The sequence below is a fragment of the Danio rerio genome, chromosome 16 (genome assembly GCF_052040795.2).
Source record: "Danio rerio strain M-AB ecotype USA chromosome 16, GRCz13ab, whole genome shotgun sequence".
NCBI lineage: Eukaryota > Metazoa > Chordata > Actinopteri > Cypriniformes > Danionidae > Danio > Danio rerio.
The window spans coordinates 24,586,622-24,604,344 of record NC_141036.1 but is presented as its reverse complement, the minus strand read 5'-3'; the positions used below and the strand labels follow the sequence as shown (position 1 = coordinate 24,604,344).

The following is a 17,723-nucleotide window of genomic DNA, read 5'->3' as shown; positions in this document are numbered from 1 at the left end:
GCACTCCTACTTGTGGCTTCTTTTGCGCTCTTCAGAAACCTATGGGTGACGTCACGGATACTACGTTCATATATTTTACAGTCTATGAGTACTGCTCGTCAGCGCCAACCACCTATTGTGCAGTTCTGCGCACCGGAGACCTCTTCGGTTACTGAAACAGCTTTGGCTATCAGTAATGAGGAAATGTCTACATTAGATGCATTGCCACCACACAGTGTTGAGCAGTACAAGTAGTGACACTTCTAGCTTAACTACATTTCTCAGTAGCGTTGTGGTAGCATCATTACTTTCTAAATCAAATAGCTTTACAGTAGCGAAGCTATTTTAAGCAAGTAGCACCCAAAAAGCTACATTTACCGATCGCGGATCAATAAGTGACGGCACTGACATTCACTGAGCTGTAAATACGGTGTCTAGCCGACGAAAGTAAATCCATATTATGGTGAGAATAACAATTTGTTCTTTTTCCTGTTTTACGGTGGTCGACAACAAATTTTTTGATGCGTTACTGCCACCTCTCGCTCTCGTTGGTGACGTCGCCAAACAATTATTGGGCTGACATGAGAAACTCGCTTGATTGAAAAATGACTGAGGGAGATATATATATATATATATATATATATATATATATATATATATATATATTAGTGCTGTCAAAAGTATTATTTTTTTACGCATTAATTATTTCAAATTATTCGCATGCGTTAACACGTTACAAGAAATGAATGCAATTAACGCAGTTGCAGGTTTTTTTTCCTGTTGTGGCCAGGGGCAGATTGGCGGGACATCTGGCAGACCAGGCAGTTTCCTGCTGGGCTGACGTACTTTTTGGGCCGGGCTGATCATCTTCTTATGATCTGATCGGCCCATAAAACGCTCAGCCAACTGTCATGTTTTTCTCCCTAAGTGATTGACAACCTGGGAAAGTTATTCTGTAGTTTAATAAATGCCTGACTGCTGGACTTCATCACGACACATAATTTCTTAAGCAGAAGTCAAATTGGATTTCTACCAAAATACCACACATCCGACCACATTTATACACTACACTCACTTATTGAAAACACACTGTCCAGAATAAAGGTAAAATATACGCATGCTTTATTGACTTTAAAAAAGCATTCGACTCAATTTGGCACCAAGGGTTACTTTAGAAGCTGATCGTAAGCGGTATAGGAGGAAAAACCTATGACCTTATTAAATCAATGTACACCGAAAGCAAATGTGGCATCAAAATTAGCACAAAAAGAATAAAAATATCTTTCCCAGGAGCGTGGAGTGAGACAAGGCTGCTGCCTGAGCCCAACACTATTCAACATCTACATAAACGAGCTGGCGCTCAGTCTGGAGTGATCCTCCGCTCCGGGTCTCGATCTCCACGACTCTCAGATCAAATGCTTTCTGTACGCAGATGACCTGCTGCTGCTATCGCCCACCGAACAGGGCCTTTAGCAGAATCTGCAGCTGCTGGACCAGTACTGCCAGAAGTGGGCCCTGATTGTCAACCTGAACAAAACCAAAATCATCACCTTCCAAAAAAGAGCCAGACCCCAGGGAACACAACACACATTCACACTGGCCAAATGGGACAAACACCCAATAGCAACCCTGTACACAGAGCTCATTCTACACGTCCACCGGTACACAACAAACAATGCATGCAGGGCAGAATTAGGCAAATACCCTCTCATTACAAAGATACACTTAAATACACTTAAAACTCAGCGACCTTGGACTCATACCACTATAAAGCCCTGCAAGACAGAGAGCTGAGCAGAAGAGCAGACCCACTCTCCCAGCTGGCCCAGAGCTTCAGTGTCTCTGATACATCTCCTGAGAAGCTAAACACACTCCTGCCACTGACTCACATCACACACCAGATCAAGAACAGCTACACACACAACTGGGAAACTCAAACACAACAGCAAAGCAAAATGCAGTGTTATCTGGCCCTGAAGAGACAATATACTCTGGCAGACTATCTTCACACTGTGACAGACAATGGTGTGAGGAACTCCCTGAGCAGATACAGACTCAGCGGACACCAGCTGGCCATAGAGACGAGCAGGCACAGACAAACATGGCTGCCGGTGGAGGAGGAAATAAGTATATATCTAGAAACTACAGTAACAATGGCTAAGTTTATTGCACAATAAATCACAGATATCTGCTACATTGGGCTTTTATTAAAAGCTACGATATAAAAAATTATATAGTATTCAGTGGACCATATGCATTTTAGCTGCATTTGCTGCATACTTGCCTCAAGTTGAGTTTATAAAGATTTTTTACAGTGGTGGCTGCAAATATTTATTACCCATAAACAATGATGACAGTTTTCAAAATAAAAATAGCAGGTATTTTGTACTTTTGCATTTATAACCTATAAACAATTGATACATCCACTGATACATCCCTGCATACAGCGTTAGTTATGTTAATTAGTTGTAATTTTTAAATACACACATTTGTCAAGTCAAATAAAAAAAAAAAGTCTTACCAAGCTGCCATTCATTTTCAGACAATTACAGTCCACAGTTTTCGTTATGCAAACAGAATACAGATCCATAGTGCAGAATATAGATGAAATAAAGATGATTTCTTCTTGTTTCTTGTGCATGTCCATTTGCAGGCTTGTCTTATTCAGCAGTTGCATAGAGGGTGAAATTCAAGCTCAAGCCAGGCCTCAAAGTCCAGCTCTGCAGTCACAGCTATAAAACATGAATCAACAGAGAACGTTAGGTTGTAATTCAATATAATATGTAGCTAGACCGAAAACTGTAGTAATTGTTCACCAATTACACACATATTTGTTGATTAATTTTGAAACTTATCAAAAAAAAAGGTGAATAGAGTTCCTTCATTACCTTTAAAGCCCTAAATTATTTGATTATAGTTTGCTTTTTTAACAACACCTAATAATATTATCACTCTTGATCATCTGATAAAAGGTACCAAAAATAAACAATGCTATATACACATTATTTCTTAATGACATTTTTGTACTACAAAGAACATTTTGTGAAATGAAAAAATTCCATGTTGTTTTACAGGTGGATTGTGGAAAAGAAGTTTTTTTAAATGACAATAGGTAATGCCAATGATAAATATCTGTACAAATGACTTGACAGCATAGATGACAAACATACGTCACAGATACGTAAAATATGTGCCTAAAGCAACGGGACTTCCAAAAGCGGTTCTTCTTTTTATAGTCACTGTCATGTTATTACAAACATATGCTTTTTTTTTCTTTTATAGAAAAAACCAAACCATATTCAAGCATTAAAGTCACACAGATTTTAAATTACACTGAGGGAAACAATAAATATCAGAATACCCGAGTCTAAAAGCAAGGTTACTTCTATCATCCCAGGCCATATTCTCTAGCAGCAAAGTAGGGTCACACACCAAATTTACAAGACACACAGCTACATTTTCTGTGAATCCCTATGTGTGAAACACAGTTTTACTGAACTACCACTTTATATAGGGTACAGTAAGTTAATTAGGCCTTGATTGACAGCAATTGGCAGTTTTCTTTGTGGACTCTTTGTGAAAATAGCCAACACAAAAGGCAACTCTGATGCATTGTGTAAATTTCTCTTCCTTACCCACCACTCAAATCTACTCTTTAGTAATGATCAGAAATACAAACACTGTTTCTGTCCTACGATCCTATTAGAGCAGACCTGTAATTTCTTTTTTGGTTACCCTCCCCCTCTGCAGATAAGGTACTTTCCTGCCTGTCTCTAGACAAGCACACGGACACAGCGTAAGCACAAAGGAAACAGTCACGTGTTGTGCATTTTCTAACAGTGAATTGATTAAACAGTAAATTATTTTATTGATTAAGGCTTTGTTGGACTTCAAAGGCTTTTCATTTTTCTTATGGTACTTAAAAAGTTTGCATAAACTCTTTTACATGGCAATGCTTTAGCCCTGAGGATAATGACAATATTTAAATACTACCACAAGGCTAAAACCTCATGATTACATTGACATACATCTAATTATTGAAACGCCCAATGATTTATGATAGTTTAACAATTAAAACAATAGTAACATTACATAGTAAACAAGTAAATGTATTTTTGGGTGTCTCAGTGAAGTGTGCGAATTATGATGAATGAGATACATGAAGCTGAATGACAGAATGCGGATTTGCAGCTAAATTAAAACCATCGAGTTGTCAAAATCTGTTTATGTCCACATAATAAGTGGCTGTTTGACAGTAAAGCAACAAAGAAAAGTTTAATTTTGTCTTGTTTCATTGAATGTTATACAGATAAAAGCCACACGGTTTGCATGAAAATGAGTAACATGAAGCTGAATGAGTAACATACGATTTCCTGACATAGCAACTCTTATATAATATAATAAGTGAATCATAACTCATTTTCATATTTGACATATCAGCAGTTGAATATCTGACACAGAATGCCTAAAGAATCTTTATAAATGAGTAAGTAGTAAAGCAGCTGTCAAACCAAAACCTTTTGAAGAACAGGCAGGCTTTGTAATCAGTGTTGATTAAAACAAAACAACAACACTTCAAATACTGAGTATTAATGTTGTGGCACACTAAAATAGATATATTTTAAAGTTTAAATGGATAATTTATCCAAAAATAAAAGTTATGTCTTAATTTTCTCACTATCCACTTGTTTTAAAACTGAGTTTATTTCTTCTGCTGACCACAAAAGAATATATTTTTAAGAATACTGAAAAACGAGTAGCCAAATTACACAAAGCAGTTTTTAACCACCAATTACCAACCCACATTAAAACATCATCTTGTATTTAACACCAATTCACATTGCACCAACAGATCCTAACAAACTCAGACTGTTGAACTATAAACATTCTTTTTAGTCATTCTACAGCTAGACAAATGAAGTTCCAACAGGCAATGTTGCACTCTCTTTGTGCAGGATGTTATGGCCTTTATATTTGTATCACATATCTTTCGTTACAGATGTCAGACCACATACAGGTACTTTCAAAGGGTCAAAGGGTCAGACACCTTGGGATAACTTCCCAATATCTTATTGACATTCTCTTTAAAAAATATTTAAACCTTTCTAAATTGGACGCCAGTGCAGCTAAAGATGGTCCATACAAGTTGACAAGGTAAGTCGATTTTCATTTGAAGACAATGATTTTGTTTTATTCCTACCTTTTTAAAAATGCTTTTCTGACAAAGTTGACACACTGACACACCCTTCATAATGATTATTTAAGTAGCAACTTTAATTCTTCAGAAATAAATATATATTTGACATTTTAAGGTCAAAATTATTTTCCCCTTTAAGCTATCTGTTTTTTCGATTGTCCACAAAACAAAATATCAATATACAAGAACTTGCCTAATTACCCCAATCTAATTAACTGAAGCCTTTAAATGTCAAGCTGTAGAAGTGTCTTGAAACATATCTAGTCAAATATTATTTACTGTCATCATGGCAAAGATAAAATAAATAAGTTATTAGAAATTAGTTATTAAAATTATTATGTTGAGAAATGTGTTGAAAAAATACTCCCCAGCTCCGTTAAACAGAAATTGGGGGAAAAAATAAACAGGGGGCTAATAATTCAGGGGGCTACTAATTCTGACTTCAACTGTATATATAACAATTTGGGGAGTCTCTTGAACCTTTTTTTAAATTACTGTTTCTTTAGCAACCATGTAAAAAGGCTTATAACAGTATTTTATGGCAAAGACAGATAAACTGACAGAATAAAATGCATATTGTTAAAAGATATATGTTGTGGCTATGCATCTGTAATAGTCTGTTCAGTTAAGGCTTCCTGCTAAATTAAAGAGCAGCTCAGTGAATGCAAACTTTTGCTTACGTAAACAGGAAGATGTGGTCATCAGTTTATTTTTATTCTGTTGTTGAACAAAAAGCATTATTACAGCATTATTTTTTTAAAAATATTTCTTCACAATTTTAAACTTCTGTTATTTCCCTAGTTAGGAGATAAAGAGAGTGCAATGACTAGCTCGGCCTTAATCTGTCCCAATTTAAGAGGGGCACTGGGTTGAAAGGTATGGATGTTGAAAATTGAAATATCAGAGGTAGAACATACTTGAATATTTATAGGGTGTGGTATTAGCTTAAACATTAAATCAGATGAGACAGGAATTGCGGTGTTCAGCGTTTTATTTATTTCACTCACTTCACTTTCGTCTCTCCAGTCCTTTACATTTAAATATTTTCATTTCAACATAAGTCACAGCGCTGAGTTACATATAACACAACATTTTCCCCTATTTAAAACAGCTTGTGGGGTACCTAAGCAATACGTGCTCATTATCAGTTACTAATCAGAAACACAATCAACTAAGTAATTTAACCAACTTTAACTCTGTAATATGAAACACTGTTTGTCTTTTTTTCCTTAACAGCAGAGATACAGATTTTAATAGTTCGGTAGTATTAGAAACTTAAGAAGTCAAGCTAACACAGTTTAGTAACATAAGCAGCATAAACTCAGTAAAACAACACACCCAACTCTAAGTAACCTACTGTAGTACAAGTGAGGTTTTTGAACAGTACGATTAGGTGTGAGTAGTTTGACTAAGATCAGTGTTGTCAACAGGAGTTGCTGTTGTGCATGGAAGCGCAGTGAGATTGGAAGCATTCCAAGTTTTACCATCACTAAGCATGTATGTACCCATCCCCATTTTTTTTTTTTTTTTTTTTGTGAGGAGATCCGAGAAAGGCTGGTGTCTCTTTGGTACATGCAGATGGTTTTAAACTCTCACTTTATCTCCCTCCTGAAATCAAGGAATTTGTGCACCATGCTTTGCATTAGTGTAAAGTTTCATTTTGTTTTGCATCCTTGTGACTCTTTGAAAGATACATCAACACTCAAGCATGCAGTAGGAGATGGCAGAATAGACAACCTTGTGTGCATTTGCCTGCCAAAGTAGCTGAAAAGTTGAGGTACAGTGGCAGCGTGAGGAGTAGCACGGTACACCTGTAGAAAATCAGTCACAACATTTTACCATGGTTGACGCTGTTGGAATGCCATATGTATGGTGTGTTTGAGAACACGGTTAAACGTCTCTACGGCACCATTAGCTGCTGGGTAGTTTAGAGAGGAATGATGGTGGTGTTTATTCCTTTTTCAAGAAAAGCTGCAAAGGACACAAAACAGACACAAACTGAACACCATTATTGGTAACTTTGCTCAATGGATTGCCATAGCGACTGAATATGGATGACAGAAATGTAATCATGGAATCTGTAGTTATGGTGCGAATAAATGATACTTCAGGCCATTTTCTTTAATAATCCGTCAATGTAATAGCAAACCTGCAATCGGTTTCAAATGGTACGACTTTATCCACAACATCTGCAGTAGATATGGAGATACAGAGGATGAACAGAAAATAATAATAATTTCTTACATTTATATAGCTCTTTTCTAGACACTCTAGACATCGGGGTGGATGCCGCGGGGTGAAACCCCTACTCTTTTTCGAAGAACAAGGATTTTTAATGACCACAAAGAGTCAGGACCTTGGTTTAACGTCTCATCTAAAAGACAGAAAGCAACAAAATCCTTGTCTACATCATCCTAATGATCCAAGGAAACAGCATTGAAACCTGGACGATAACATCACAATTAATTGACATGAGACGTGCAGACTAACTTGCTACATGAAGTCCAGTCGGCCAACAGATTCAGATTCAGAAAAGAAAATTAATGAATTAATTAATTTATTTAATTAAATTAAAAATATTGCCATTTGGAAACATCAAAATGATGAAAGAAGAGCTCAACATGTCTCAATCAAGAACAAGTTTAGAGCGTATGTTTAAATGCATAAGAATTAAAATGCACACCTATAAATAGAATATTTATATAAAAATTTATATAAAAAAATAGGCCTATACACTGTTTATTGCAATAAGTATATTACAAGAAGTTATATTATTAAATGTGCATGTTAAAAAACAAATAAAGTTTTATTTAACTAATAATTCCAGCCAGCTTTTAGTAACTTTGCAATATTGTCAAAAACACAGAACTTGTTGTTATATGTAAAAAGGCTTAAATACATGCAAGACCATTCAAATATTGCTCATTTCTAACTACTGACAGCAGATCACTCAATGAGAGAGGGAAAGAAGGATTTGCCATATCTTTACTACTCCATTCATTTAATCTAAGAGAGTGCCTCTCGCGATCAGTTCTTTTGCTCCTTTACTTGCTTCGCCATTATTTCCGGGTATTTTAACTCTTTTTGGGGATCACGGAGACGGTATAAATTTGCGGGAGACTTATCCGGGAGAGGTCATAAGATTGGATGAAACACAAGATAGCGGCGATCGCTCTGCTCACGTCACAGCAGCTCAAAACAAGCATCGATCGCTCTGGCCCTCACACATCATTTACCTGTGTTGTGGCTGCAGTAGGCTATGCAAAATATACAGGAGCGCACATGCATCTTTGGTCATGTCAGGTGTGGCGCACGCACTCTCATTCCCATACAGTAGAGAGTGGCTGTGTAAACTCCACTATGTGCGATTCAGAGAGCAGAAATTAGTAATCGTGCGACCATGTAGAGACAGAAATGACATGCTGTTGTTTAAATAAGATATTACATCAGGCTATTTAGCTTGTTTATTAAAAGAAGTTGTGATCTGGCGCTATATAGAAAATAACATTAACTTGACATCAAGGGGGGCGGGGAAAGCCTTAATATAATGGAAGGGAAAACACTGCCACAAATCAACGGTAGTAGCGTATTTGCGCTCAGCAGCCGACAGGGTGCATGATCCAAAGGCTACAGTACTTGGGACTTGGGACTTGGGACAGTATGTAACTTGGGCCAAAATCAGAGACATCTGTGGTGTGCAAACTAGGGTAAAATAATACCAAGGAAGGGCTGCTTGCCAACAGCTGTTTAACCTTGGTCAATTTTAGTTCAGCCTAATCTGACCAGCTGAAAAAATAAAAAATTGTCCATAAAAATTATGAACAGAATTGGTAACAAAGGGCAGCCTCTGCAAGTTTGGGAAAACCTGGACTTTGGGAACTTTGCACTGTTATGCTCATCCCTCGAACACAAATCGGAGAAATGGCCGGTGGCATGGAAGGATGGAGATATGAAAATATGTGCCCTTTAAGTCTATTGCTGCAAAACCAATACTGAGGATGAATGCACTGCAGGATGTGCTTTTAATTAAGCATCTTGAATGGCATCTTGTGCAGATAACAGTTCAGGATGCGCAGATCTAAAATTGTTCGTAACCCACCTCTCTTTTAGTGCATGATGAAGTATGGGCTGTAAAAACCCGCCCTTCATCTCGGCTAGAGGAAACGGCTTGATTGCATCCTTCGCCAGAAGGACAGCAATCTCCTCGCACAAGACAGGGGCAGACACAGGATTGACTTTTGTGAAATACATGCTCGTGAACTTGGGGGGTCATTTGTTGAATTTAATCGCATAGCTGAGTCTGGTTGTCCAAATGAGCCACTGTGACAGGCCAGGCAGCGCTAACCAAGTTGGCAGAGCCAATGCCAATGGCATCATCAGCACAATCGTTGTCGCACCAGCAGAGGGGAGCCCGGGATGGGAATGCTAACCCTGGGAAGCAGTGCATCCCAAGGCTGGAGAACTGAAAGAAAGGGGCCCAACCACTGACACCTATAAAGCCTTTGGCAAAGTGCACCTGCACTGTGACCTGGAAGGCAGCATGTCCCAGACTGGCAGTGCTCGGGCTTGCACACCCTAAGACAGGAAATTCTGCTCTTTTTTTTTTGACAATTTGGGTGCTACCAGCCAGTTAGCCAACAGCTGGATGTTGGTCAGGGATTTTCCCCGGCCCTTCAGCAGGTCCCCTCTTCTCCAGGCGGTCCCCTCTTCTTACGGTTGCTTTGTGGTCCATTTACAGGACCTAACAGCGCCCTGATGCAGGCACATCTGCTGCCTGCGGGGGGCTTAGTGCTGTCGCTTAGCTGGTGAAATGGACTGCAAACACAAAGTAGGTCTTGAAACTGCAGGTAGATGCCCCTTGCGAGGAGCTGTAGAAGTGGATGGGCCTGTGGGAGGAGCAGTTGTACGAGTCCTCTGGTAAATGACCTGACCCATCATCTTTGACTGCTCCTTCACTGTCGAGAACTCCTTGATGAACTCTCTCACTGAACAGGCCAGCCTGGAATATGGGCATGTTAGGAAGGTGAGCCTTCTCAATGCTGTGCATATCAGCCAGGTTCAGCCAGAGATGGCGTTGCTGGACCACTAGTGTGCCATGGTCCTCCCCAGGGCAAAAGTGGCTGACTTGGTGGTCATAAGAGCATAATCAGTCGCCGTGGGGAGCTTATACATAGTGCCTTTGGAGGAACTGTCCTTGTGCAGCTCCGCCAGTGCCTGCACTTGGTAGCGCTGGTAGGTGGCCATAGCTTGCAGAGCAGAGACAGCCTGGCCTGCAACAGTGTAGGCTCTGGCTGTGAGAGACTCAAATAACCTACACAAATGCCTACAGTGGACTCGCCCTGCAGAGGTTGACCGCAATAGCGCCATTCATGCAAGAGATACCCCCTGGCCACTCTGTCGTTAAGGGTGGTGAGGGTGGAAGACGAACGGCCAAGTGAGTGAAGTCACCTCAAGCCCTACCATCGAAGCAGCCTGGGTAAGCATGGCCATTCTGTCCGATTCCAAGTCCGAAACCTCACTTACTACCGCAGAGGGAGGAAACAGGTCTGAACCATCTTTAGAACATGACTGGTCCCTGGTGTCATCAAGCGTGAGTGCGGCCCTCCCAGAGGATGAACCATCACACATGCTCGAAGCTTTTAAGGAGCGCACTGTGGAGGAGCAAGGGGTTTGCAAGCCCAAAGGTGACAAATTAGACCCCCCCTTCAGCCTGCTGAGTGTTTATCAACTTGTGGAAACAATAGGGGTGGCGCACTTGTTTGCAAGGGTGAGCCGTGACCTCAGTTGCGCAACTGACATGCCCTCACAGTGAGGGCATGAGCTGTCCGCAAGCACCATCTGTACATGCTGGACCCCCAGACATGTGATGCAATGACTGTGTCCATCATTCAAGGAGAGGAACCACCACACAGAAATGCATGCTCGGAATGAAGTCTTTAAAAAGATGCGGTGCTTGACCAAGTTGTTCTTTTAGGGAATATGCTCTTTCATATAAAATTGTTGTTTTAGGCACCCAGTCAAATTGCCATTAGACAGGAGAACACCCAGCTTGACCACTGCTGCTTATGTGATCACTCGCACTGAATGCAGGAGCACTGACTTTAACTCTGGAAATCAGCGTAGCAGATAATCTCTTCAGCTACTCTGTGAGCGAATAATCTGAAGCTCTCTCCTACAGCTGCTGCCTATATCTCATAAGACTTAATTGGCATCGCTTGCGGAGCTGCACTCTGCCAGCTTAGGCATTCATTGGCCCATTTTCTTACTCTTCAGAGTGATTGATCATCTTGCGATCTCCTAAAATTGTTTATTCAAGACACATGTTGGAGTTCCTCACATCAGAGTTCCTTCCAAAAGGGAACAAAGGAATCAGGGGTTAGAAATAACAGTAAATAATAACGTAATTTTCAATTTTGGGTGAACCAACTCATTAAAGGTGCCATGAAGTGCTTTAAAATCGCATTTGTATTCAAAGGAATTTCGGAGTGTCTTTTTAGGCTAAGTTCAAATAGCGCACCTAGTTGAAATAAGCTATATTCACTTTTTTCGCCCATCAATGCCTGAACAGTATTACAGCGTGAGTGCCATACCTCGTACAGCACACAGCAACATCTTTTGGCGCGATCGATCATCAACCCAGTTCGAATCCACCATCTGCTGAACTCGTGCTACTTTTTCTCTCCCCATTACATATCAGATTGGAAATATATTTATTTTTAATAGGAAGGAAAAATTTTTTAAAAATAATGCAAATGTGACAAAGTCACAAGTGCCTTATGGGTATTTAATAATGTTAAGCCTATTTCATATGTGTAACAGCATCTTATTAGTGATTATATTCTATGAACAGTTATTTTCCACCTGGTGTTAAATGTTAGCAACATCTTAATAAAATTTATTTGTATCTACAATGTTATCTAAAATCTTCCGAACTCTGATCGTCATCATCATTTGCTGCAACTAGCCCTACTTCCCCCGTATGAAGAACATTTAATAGATGGCACATCTTAATAAAGGTGCCTTCCTCTCTGTAAAAACTATATTGCTCAGACAACTATATTTCCTTTTAGCGAAAAAAAAAAGAAAAAAAATTGCTTTCACATATAACTATTTTATTTAAATTGTCTTCCTTTCTTTCTTTCTTTAACTAAACAGAATGCTCTAATTTGCCAAGCACCGAAATGTCAGTTCTGAAATAACCCGCACTTAACTGAGTGGACTGTGTAGTAGTTGTCAAAGATCAAAAATGAGTGGACAAGTGGATTTAGCAAACGCGAGAGAAAAAGAGGAGAGGAGGCATCTTTATCGAGGCATGTTCCATACACACCTTCTTTAAACAGACCCATGATCAGGAGAATGAGGATATAGAAGAAGACGTTTTGGTAACATTAGATGAGTAAGCTAGCATTAACCAGGCGGAAAAGGCTAACGGCAGCGCAGCACTGACTGGAATTATCGTGTCAGAGAGACCGACAGAAAAAAGAAAGAGAGAGAGAAAGGCCCTGAAGAGGAGAGAGACAGGAGAGGAGAAGAGGTATAGTGTGTGTGATTTCGGATACTTTTAGGTTTATAATCAAGTTGATCTATGCTGTTTGCCTACTCGTCATCATGAGGACAGTGGAGAAAATAAAGGGAGAGAGACAGTAAACCATTAATAAGTGTGTGTATTATGAAAGACTCCGATTCATAGAACTGGATTGGAGAGGCATTGTGTGTTATATGCCATGCCAATAATATGCTTTATAAGTTTGTAAAAGTTATACATTAAAATACCATTAAAAAAAAAAAAAAAAAATATATATATATATATATATATATATATATATATATATATATATATATATATATATATATATATATATATATATATATATATTATTAGCCCCCCTAAATCGTTAGCCCTCCTGTATAATAATAATATGCTTTATAAGTTTGTATATATATATATATATATATATATATATATATATATATATATATATATATATATATATATATATATATAAATATATATATATATATGTGTGTGTGTGTGTATATATATATATTATTTTTTTATATTATATTATATATATATATATTATTAGTCACCCTGAATCGTTAGCCCTCCTGTTTATTTTTTCCTCAATTTATGTTTAACGGAGAACATAACTTTTTTTTTCAACATATTTCTAAATATAATAGTTTTAATAACTCATCTCTAATAACTGATTTATTTTATCTTTGCCATGATAACAGTAAATAATATTTTACTAGATCTTTTTTAAGACACTTCTTAAATAAAGTGTCTTAAATAGCTATTAAAAAGTGTCTTTAAAATCTATTTAAAGCTTAAATAGATTCATTTTATTAAAAATGTATTATAATATTTATATTTTTTTAATTCAACTATAGAGGTGCGGCCAGGTAGGTGGCCTTACAAGACAATGTGCCCAGGGGCCCCTGAGTTCTTAATCCGGGCCTGTTAGGTTAAAAAATACATTTTTTTTCCAAATGATGACACTGTTGATATATAGAAATTAACGCTGTTACCAGCTTAAATGTAATTGTTGATACCAACAATCAGTGTTTTTAGTATCAACAATTAAATTCTTTCTAACAAAAATGCTATATGTTTATATCAAGATGAATAAAAAGACAAAAAGGCTTGCCACACAAGGAAGTGGTGAATGGGAGGGTTAAAAAAGGAAAGAACAGTTCACGTTTCTTTTGAGACTTATCTGATTCCATATTAGTTAACTACAACTTAGAATTGCTGATTTACTCAACTCCTGTCAAAAAGTACATTTTCTACTGTCCTTTTACTGAAAACAAATATAGTTTTTTGTTGAAATCATTCGATTAAATGTTTTAAACCTCCAGACTGTAGCTTCATGAAACTGCAGCTAAAAAAACTGTTATTTTCCACTGTAGAAAAAAACATAAATATACTGGATGATAACGAGATCAGTAAATGTTCTTTTTGGGATTTAAGTTAATGCTTAAAAGTTCAAAATTCAATTCAGGTCTCTTATGCTCAAATATGTCATATTTCCATAAGCATGTAGCATTATAGTACATTTATTTTTTACTTATTCTTTTTATGTGTAATATTTTTGCTGTATATACATTTCTAACTTTGTCATTGCCAGCCAAGCTGCATATGAGATGGAGACTGACCCAGACTGAGCAGCATCACTACATCTGGGCCACACAGAAACTACACAGACAGACACTGCACTCTGCAAGACAGATTAAGAGGAGGGAAAGAAAACCAACACTGCAGTCAGCTGAAGATGTGGAAGAACAACATGCAGAGAAGGAGACATTTGAGGTTGAAATTAGTGAGAGACACTGTTGAGGAGACACACAACACTAAGGAGGTAGCTGAGGCCAACTGAATGTAAATTGTGTTTGGACAAGTGTAGAAGTAAACCACCTTTTGGAGGAGAACTGACAGCAGCTGTGTGAACTTGAAGAATACAGGATGTCTGATGGATTTTGTAGCATGATTCTAAAGCAATGACTGTAAAAAATATGGACGATGCGACAGCCCCTTTTCCCATTGAACGCCTTGAGGGCAAAACGCCTGCTTGACAGGCACAAACTGTCGCAAAATACTGCTGAAATTGGAGCCTTGACATGCGCAGAAGGACTGTCTGATGGAGCCAGAGGAGGAGCCGCGAAAATGAGCGGAGTCGAGCTTCCAACCAAACGCTTTATGTAAAATCAACCCCGCCCCCCGAACTTCTCACTCGACTGCCGGTGTCTGCACTATAACAAACGCTCACTGATGTAAATAGAGTGGAGGAACTATGACGTCACTTTGTAGGCTAATCGGCTGCTAGCATAAAACTGGTTCCCTCGTGAAAATCCCTATAGGGTTTTCCCATAGGGTTTTCGAAGATTGCGAATAATAAGCTCTGTGTTCAAACACGGTTCATTACACTTACACGTTTTGTTCAGCCAGATAATTGTCACACGAATATACAACTTTGAGCACTTTTTGATCTTAAATGCAAACGCAAGACTTGAAAAGCTAACATTAGGCTATAAACGGACTACAGAGCCTTCGGGGCGCTCGTCAGTAACATCAGCCCCACCCTGCTACAGACGACTTATCAAGCTTATTTTTTAGAAATATTGTCCATGACAAAGAGTTAATCTCTCTGTATATTATAATCCACGCTATATATTATAAACTAATAAATACGCAAACACACATAGACCTTTGTGCCTTTTGGATCGTTTTTACGTGGGAAATCTGTTTTGCTTTGCGGTTGTTCTAAAAGTTTTAAAAATGTGTATGAATGTGCCTATATAGTATTATTATGAGACATATTTAAATAAGTGTATCGCTCGCGTGCACACAACCCGCTTACCTTAAACAGACGACAGAAATGAGGCGTGAGGAGAAACAAGTCAATCAAATGCCTAAAAGTTCCATCATGGACACAGAGCAACATTCAATATTCCTTTTTTTGTCACGAAGTACAGCGAAAAGCAGCCCATACAGTCACATCTGCTGAACGTTTTATGGAGGAGTGTAAATATTGCAGTTAAATGTGTTCAGATGAGGAAAAAAAGACGAGAAATCACTTGATCACGTTAAAATGACAGTTAATATGTCTGTATTTTTACACATTTATTCACACGTTTGCATTACTGAGGGCAGGAGAGAGACAGGCTGCACTGGTGAGCAGTATCTTCATAATATCGTTTAATTAAAATAAATGATCAACAAATGAATCTGTCCTGACAGTCTTTACAAGTGAAGGCATTATCTACACACAATCTGAATTCTCAATTAGAATAATACAACAAACTATAAAATACTATTCATGAAAATACTTAAATCACAGACAAATCCAAACGCACAACACAAGCGAGCTGCGCTCCAGACCAGATCAGTTAGATGACGTATAATGTCCCCGACACCGCCTGTAGTCCCATTTAGCAACTTGATTGCAACCGTCTTTTTAAAGTAGCATAATCGATTTAAAAGTTGAAGAGTGTGGTGTAACTGATGTGTTTTATGTCGTAGAACAAAACGTGAAAGTATCTTAAGTTGGTGTTAGCCACAAACCTTATTTAAGCGATTTTACTGAAACCCCATTCAAAAAACCCATTGACTTTGGGACGAGGGAACCGGAAGTGCTAAAATGCTAGCTCGCTACCGGGTTTTTGCATACAAATTGACGTCATAGTTCCTCCACTCTATAGAAGCACTTACATTAAAAAAACACAATAATATACGGTTTAAAAACGGTGTGATGTAAGCTGTTAAACTTTAATAAAAGCAATACATGGTGGACTGCAGAAATAAACGATCTTTTATACACTCTAGCCTGAATATCAGCACAAATAATATATTCTCTTATTGTTATATTTGTTGTTGGTATTTGTTATCTTCATAGGGGTAGAAATAACACTTGTAAAATATGAACAATAACATATAAACAACACATACATTTTTAGAAAGGTTTTTATTTTTAATTAGCCATCAACAGAACCCAAAATATAGCCTACACACCATAACGATTTACCATGCGGGAACAATCGTGCGTTTAGAAGATAAATACAGCAAGATTACTAAATATCAACAGGATATTTACACATGCTCGCTCGGCCGCCGCATCTGGCTCAATTGACTCGGGCTGGAATCGGACGCATCTGGAGTAGGTCCAGCAGAGGTAGTCAGTCTGAGGGGTAAGTCTCCGGCAGGCAAGAACTGGCCCCAGTGTATTTTGCTATCTGGGTGGCTAGGCGTGTATTAGCAAACTAATAAAGCCCGAAAAAAGCTCTGACCTTAGCGAATAAACAGTGTTCCACCAGATCATGTATGTCAGAAACTGTAGTTTACTGCTGAACTCATTTTGTCATAGTACAATATCACAGAAATCGAGTAATAACACTTCAGTCTTCTGCCGAAGCTCAGACGCGCTGCTTTGAGAAACTGTCAATCACCGCTGTCAATCACGATGACACGCCCAGCATTAAATTACTGCTAAAAACAAACTGTTTACAAAAATGAAGATCTGCACCTATTTCAGCACAATAACCAGTGCCTTAATCGACCAGAACCATCTTTCGGGACATTTTATTGCAAGTGTAATAAATTTTTTTATTTGGGCTCAAGTCTCCTTCATTAACACGGAGGAGGCGGGCTTTATGACTTGTACTGCAGCCAGCCCCCAGGGGGCGATCTAACGGCCGAGACCTTCACTCAAACGCAGGCTTGCGGCACACTTGTTCTAAAGTATCAAACAGTAAAAAAAAAAAACAGAAAATCTTAATAACAAGCACAGAGCCATAAACATGATACTCCCTTGTGAGGTGAAGATGTCGCATTACAGCATAGGATTGTAACTGTCAAACAAACCAGCGTTCAACTGTAGTGTAGAAGAGCTGTAGTTGCCAATCAGAGTTAAAAGCCCAGGTGTATAAATGCATTCTGTGCTTATACATTATTTAAAAAGAAATCCTTTTCATTTTTGTAACTTTGTTTCTGTCACTGCGTATATGAGTGTGTTTTTGCTGATGTTTCATCCTGTCTTATGTAAACAAA

The 17,723-nt window shown here is 38.3% G+C and overlaps 2 long non-coding RNA genes across 3 annotated transcripts in view; both read right to left on the bottom strand.

Moving 5' to 3' along the window:
* Positions 1-2,712, bottom strand: part of LOC108179599 (uncharacterized) — a gene marked incomplete at its 5' end in the record, with an annotated part of 86,400 nt that extends 83,688 nt beyond the window's left edge. Inside the window, 1 exon segment of the long non-coding RNA NR_170114.1 lies at positions 2,501-2,712. This is a non-coding gene — a long non-coding RNA (uncharacterized LOC108179599).
* The window catches only part of LOC101883647 (uncharacterized), a 713,507-nt gene that overhangs the window by 497,383 nt on the left and 198,401 nt on the right, over positions 1-17,723 (bottom strand). The gene's annotated exons all lie outside the window — the stretch shown is intronic.